Source organism: Ornithorhynchus anatinus, chromosome X1 (genome assembly GCF_004115215.2).
Source record: "Ornithorhynchus anatinus isolate Pmale09 chromosome X1, mOrnAna1.pri.v4, whole genome shotgun sequence".
NCBI lineage: Eukaryota > Metazoa > Chordata > Mammalia > Monotremata > Ornithorhynchidae > Ornithorhynchus > Ornithorhynchus anatinus.
The window spans coordinates 91372624-91378984 of NC_041749.1; the positions used below are offsets into that span (position 1 = coordinate 91372624).

General features: G+C 45.4%; 1 long non-coding RNA gene across 4 annotated transcripts; it reads left to right on the forward strand.

Moving 5' to 3' along the window:
- Nucleotides 1-210: 210 nt before the first annotated feature.
- LOC103170247 lies at nt 211-6063 on the forward strand. 4 transcript variants are annotated; one of them, XR_003754474.2, is made up of 6 exons: nt 211-314; nt 1006-1032; nt 1197-1290; nt 1441-1533; nt 4205-4287; nt 4783-6063. It is a non-coding gene; the product is annotated as an uncharacterized LOC103170247 (long non-coding RNA). The 4 variants fall into 4 exon arrangements; XR_003754475.2 differs by lacking the exon at nt 211-314 and adding an exon at nt 323-423; XR_486052.3 differs by lacking the exon at nt 1006-1032 and having other exon boundaries at nt 213-314.
- The last annotated feature ends 298 nt before the right edge of the window (nt 6064-6361 follow it).

Below are 6361 nucleotides of genomic sequence, written 5' to 3' on the forward strand. Positions count from 1 at the left end.
TACAGTACTCTGCGCACAGTAAGTGCTCAATAAATAGGACTGACTGACAGAGGGATAATGGGGGGTGTCTGCGAGCTGACTAGAAAGGGGTACAGACCCTCCCCTCCTCACAAGTCACTCTTTTAACGGGCCCTTGCACCTTCAGCCCCGCCCCTCCGCACGAGGTGCCCCACCCAGGGGCACGTGACTCAGCAGGAACATTCTGGTTTGGGGCGGTTTGGGTCGCTCTCAGCTCGCGCGCGCTTTGGTGGTGTTGGGGCTCTCGCTGTCGCCTACGAAAGCGTGAGGTGGGACGGTTGGCTCCAGTCGGTCAGGTAATTACGGATTTTCCGATGGCCTCTGCCGTTGCCTGAGGGGGCGGACGCCATGCCGGGCAGGGCAGCACAGTCCATCATCTTGAGTCGCGGGCGACTGGCGGGCGCGGTAATGGCGTCTTTTCGGACTACCCTTACACGGGATCGGGCACGCGGGAAGCCTCGGCCCCGGGTGGTTCGAGCAATTATGGGTTCTCAGATGAGGGTGGCCGTTGCTTGACGGGGCGGACGCGGTTCCCGGCAGAGCGACCCAGTCCGGCCTTGGGAGAAGGCGACCGGGTAAACGGTCAGGAACCGGAGCCTTGCTTCGGTTGGGGGCGGCTTTCGGTAATAGTGATAATAACAGAGGTATTTATTAAGCGCTTACTGTGTGTCAAGCACTGTTCTGAGTGCGGGGGTAGGTAGAAGCTAATGAGGTAGGGCACAGTCCCTGTCCCACACCGGGCGCACAGTAGGAGGGGAGGCTAGCGGGTGCTGTATTTTTTTTTTTTCCGAATAAGGGCGGTTGGGAAGTTTTAGACCGGTTAAAGGTGTGTCAGTTTCCTCAGAGGAGTGTGACCGTTGCTTGAGGGGGCGGGTAGTTTGGGAGAAGGTGGATGGGAAAAGATTTGGCGGGAACTGGGGCCTCGTTTGAGGTGTAGGCGGCTTTCGGCTAAGGGACGCGGTAACGGCTTTCTCTCTGACTGCGCAGGCGCGAAGCTTCGGCCGGGCTGTGGAGGTAATTCTGGATTTTTCGATGAGGGCGGGCCTTGCTCGACGGGGTGGTCGCACTGCCCGGCAGCGCAGCCCCGCTCATCTTTGGAATGGTCGGGAACTAAAGCCTCGTTTGGGGTGGGGGCGGTTTTCGGGTAGGGGGGCGGTAACAGCTCTTACGCCTTCCAGCTCCATTGTCCCTGGGGGCCGCGCCCCGCCCTCCACAGAGACTGCTGATTAGTGGGGCCGAGGAGAGGAGTCACTGCCTGTTGGACGGGAGGCCGTAAGTACTGAACGAAGACTTAAGGGTTTGGGGGAGCCGTATTGTCCGTGTCCTCCAGGGAGGGAAAGGGCGGGAAAATTTCGGAGGAGGGGTCAGCCGGCTTAAGATCCTCCAAATCTTTATTTTGGTCGTGTGCATTTTTGCCTCCAGCCTCAACTTCATCGACTGCCTTGTATCCCAAAGACTCTAAACTAAGTGAAGCCTGGCACGTACCCCAGCCCATCGCAGAGTGCTTTACTTGAAGTAAGTGCTTAAGTGCCATGTTTATTTTAGCAATCGAACTACCATTTTTAGCCCCACAGCCTGATTGGACTTAAGGACTAAGGCTTCTTTCTGATTTTCCCGCTTTCATCTTTGCAAGCAGGCGTCTACTTGGCCTTCACACTCTAATAATAATAATAATATTGGTATTTGTTGAACGCTTACTATGTGCCAAGCACTGTTCTAAGCACTGGGGTAGACACAAGGTAAACAGTTTGTCCCACGTAGGGCTCACAGTCTTCATTCCCATGTTACAGATGAGGTAACTGAGGCACAGAGAAGTTAAGTGACTTGCCCAAGGTCACACAGCTGACAAGCGGCGGAGCCGGGATTAATAATAATAATGTTGGTATTTGTTAAGCGCTTACTATGTGCCGAGCACTGTTCTAAGCGCTGGGGTAGACATAGGGGAATCAGGTTGTCCCACGTGGGGCTCACAGTCTTAATCCCCATTTTACAGATGAGGGAACTGAGGCACAGAGAAGTTAAGTGACTTGCCCACAGTCACACAGCCGACAAGTGGCAGAGCTGGGATTCGAACTCATGAGCCCTGACTCCAAAGCCCATGCTCTTTCCACTGAGCCACGCTGCTTCACCGTTGACAAGTACAAGTTCGTATTTCACAACACACACACAACTACTTCCTCTGACACTGTCACATTTGTCCAGACATATGTTGTGGGAAGAACGTTCCCAAATTCTGCTATTTCCTTCTACTCAACCAACAGAGTGGCAGAACACTCTACAATACCCATTTAAGTAACAGGTGTATTCTTACCTGCATTTGGGTGAATGGCAAAGGGAGTGATTGTTTAAATGAATCACATATCTGCAGTTATTTGAATGAAATCACAGAATTGAAGATTATTCACAGAATGATTTGAAGGACTCATTTATCAGCAGTAATCCCTCTCTGAATTCATTAGGCAGTTGTCACAAATGGGGTTTAGTAAGGTTTATCTCAATGAGTCTCCTGGTTAGGAAGATGCAGGCTTACCAGTAGAGTGTCCCCTTACCAACTAGTTACACTAGTTTCAAAAAAGAAAAAAAAAGGCTTGTGTGGCCAGGAGACAGGTGGGAGGTCGAGTTGGAGGTGCAGAGAGAGTAAGAAACTGCTTGGAAGAGGAAGTGTGTTATTCCAATCTGGATACTCTGTCATTTATGCTTTGTGAGTACCTAGGACTGTCACAGGTACTGTTGCAGTGGAAACTTTTAACTAAGAGTGGTTATGTATTGCTAACCAGAGTGTCCAGTCTTGCACAGGACATAGAAAGAATTGGGGATTGAAGGCCCCCTTCCATTCCCCCCCACCCCCAATTGTTCTGATTGGCCTCACTTGGAAGTGGGGCCAGGAGTGACTGTGCCCTAATCTGTCCTCCTGAAACAGCTGCAAGAAGTTGCCTATGTAAGCCTATCTGGAACAAAACATTTTCTAAAGTGACAGGGGACTTCAGATGGCCCTGCAGGGCACCCAGATGGACAAAGTGAGGTGGGTGGAAGCCCTCCCAATGGGGCACCCAGGAAGGGGTTGGAGGAACTGCCCAACCCCAGGGCCTGACGAGGACCCCATCCTGGAGGAAGCCAAAGCACTTGTAAATGCTTTTCCCTTCCTCTCCCTTCCCCTCCCTCCCACTTTTAATTACTGACCCTCTGCTACTCTTCCCCCCTCATTTCTTCCTCCTTCCCCCTTGGTGCCCTGTTTCCTGACCCCAAGTGCACCCCCATGCTCAAAATGAAAAGTTGGCATCCCTGATTTAGATGTATGATTTAAATACCATTTAAGAACTTAATATAAAATCAAAGCTTTGAATCCCAAAGTCTTTTATTTTGTAATATCCTGAAATATCAAATAGGGTTTTCTTCCATTTACAATTGTTTTAAGAAATTCATGTGATCATTGGCTGTTTCTTTGCTTTCTATTTTAGAGAGACTTCAAGACACCTCAGGTTGTCAAACTGTTTTCCCAAGTGTATCTACATTTCACTTAAGTGATATTAAAAATAATTTTTAAAACTGTTTTTGCACTACATTTGCAGAGAATTACATTTGTAAATATTTCTATATTTGTCTTCCACATTGCTGTAAGCTCTTTGTGGGCAGTGTCCTCTCTTTATTTTGTACTTCCCAAGTGAGCACTCAATAAATGCTATTGTATTTAGTGTTCTGCAACATTTTAGCTGAATGAACATCAGTGTTTCTATTCATTTTTCATATTGCATTGCAAATTGTTTATATAATTATATAGTGTCCTTCAAAATTGATGATATTATTGTGGTAGGATTTTATGAGTGGGTGCAGGTGAACCTGATAAAGCCAGTGCTGACAACACATTCTGTATAAAATGCATGTAAAGATTGCCCCCCTGCTATCCTATTGAATTTATCTACAGTGCCTGATGCTGTTTCAATTTCTTCTTTGTGCCCAATCCTCTGTTCTAAGGCAGTACCCCGTTTCTGATTGCTACATGTCCAGCTGATCTATCTTCTGAATTTTTTCCCAACTTGCTAAACTGCATCATTTGAGCTTTTGTTTATTTGGTTTTCTAAAGAATTTCTCCTTTCTTTTCTATGATTATTTCATTTTAACTGACCATAGAGCAGTTGTTTGTAATAGAGGATGGCTTTGTGAGTGATGTTTATTTTGGATTTTGCAGATCCACACATCATTGAAAAGTTTTGAGGAAAGACTCAGAAAAAGAAACATCTATCTTAGATTCTTTCAAAACCTCTGAGACATGTAAGTACTTCATATTTGTGTAACCAGAGAAGGGCATTGACAGAACGTGATCATGAGTGCCTTGCTTCCAAAACACTCAACCAATGTTGGAGTGTGAAGCATGTGTGTGCTCAAGAAAGGGTGGGTGAAGTCAAAATCTGGCCTAGACTTCTATTTCAGGTTCACCAGAACCTGTACTCTGTCATTGTCTCTGGCTAAAAAAAATTGTTTTCTTGGATATGAAAAGGAAGCATAAGGGTTTTTCTGCTAAAGAGGGAAAGAATGAATCTGTTGATAGTAGTGTCCTCAGTCAGCAGAAATTCTGCTTCCCCCACAAAATGTTACTTTGATTTTGATTTAAAAAAAAAAAAAAGCCTGTTTGAAAACAGACATTTACACCAGAGAATTCAGCATGTAGTTTGGTATGATTTAGTCTTGGTGGTTTTGGAATAATATTTGTTGCTTTTTTCTATTGTCTAATGGTTTTTCTCTGCTAATTGCCTTTTCCAAATATAGCCATCTTAGAGGAAAAATCCAAGTCACAGTTTGAGAACCTCCTAAATTACAGTTAGCAGAGGAACACCAGAAGCATAATGGAAGCATTTAAGTTGTCCTCTGACCTGGAAGATGACAGTTCCCCGATCTCTCCAGTTCAAATTCAGGACTTGGAGTTCAGCAGTGAGGATAAGCCAAGTGATACATTAAATATTGATGAAACAACCTTATTCCCTGATAAACCAGATGATTTACCATTATTTGAATATGGAGGGTATGATGTAACTCCAGCGCTGGAGAGTAGTACCTCTTCTAAAAGCCAAAGCAAAGCAAATTTGAAGGCAAAGATTGAACAGTTGCAAATTAATTTAGAACCTAAGCGGGCCACTAGGAAATCTAGCTCCAAGGTCAATACTGGCAAGGGTTTTAAGGAAGGCAGTTACACTGGCAAAGAGCCAATTGGCAAGAAGGCTAAGGCTAAGTCTAAATTCAAACTAAAATGGCCATCTAGTGGCACTGGCGACTCCCTGTTCCAAAGTACCTCACAACTCCTGGGATTTGGTATGGAAAAGGAAGAAAAGCAGTCCAGAGCGGAGTTGTCAAGTGAAAGTGAACTGGACATCCCAGTGGCGGGCCAGGGCGACCAAGAAAGCAAGTCAACAAAAATGCCAGAAACAAGACTCGAGTCTTTTCAAGAATATTTGTTTCGCAAGCAAGCGACAAGAAGAAGAGTATGCTTCTCAGAGAAAAGCCCCATCGGAGGCAACGTCAATCAACCCCAATTCCATCTAGAAGTATTTGATTCAGCTCCAGCTTCTGGCCAGAAATCCCTTTTCCTGTCTTCAAAAGAAAAGGCAGAGAGAGAAATGGAAAATCCTGCAATCCCGGAAGCAAAAAAGAGAAAATACTATAAGTGAAGAGATCATCTAAGTGCATAATCTACTTCAGAGATTTAGCTTTATTCAGAAGCTGAGAAATCATTGAGTTCTGTCGACCCCAAACCTGTTGTCAAGTTGCACACCTTCTAGCAGCCTGAGGCCCATTGTCCTGGATTAATCTCCAGCAGGTCAAGTTGGGTAACTTGTGGTTATGTGGGTTTCTACTTAGAGAAGTCGCCCCACTGACAACCCACTCTAAAGTTTCAATTTTAAAATTCATAGTTTAGGAAACAAGTGTTTATTTGTAATCCTGTTGAGGAGTTTGCTGCTAGAAAGGCTATTCATGTTTATGTGAAAGAGGAAGCTGTTATGGTAGACCTGATATAATTACTTGGTATTTTGTAATAAATGTTATTAAAAGTTCCAAAGTATCCAGTACCATTATTCATTAGCATGCCTGGATTTAGAAGTATAGCAGCACACGCTTTCCCCACTGCCTACTTTTTAATGAGTAAAAAACAGCATGACCTAATGGAAAGAGCATGGTCCCAGGAGTCGGAGGACCTGGGTTCTAATCCTAGCTTTGTCACTGGTCGGCTCTTTGACCTTGGGCAAGACACTTCACTTCTCTGTGCCTCAGTTCCCTCATCTGCAGAATGGGGATTCAATATATGTTCTCCCTCCTACTTAGACTGTGAACTCCATGTGGGACTTGCTTATCT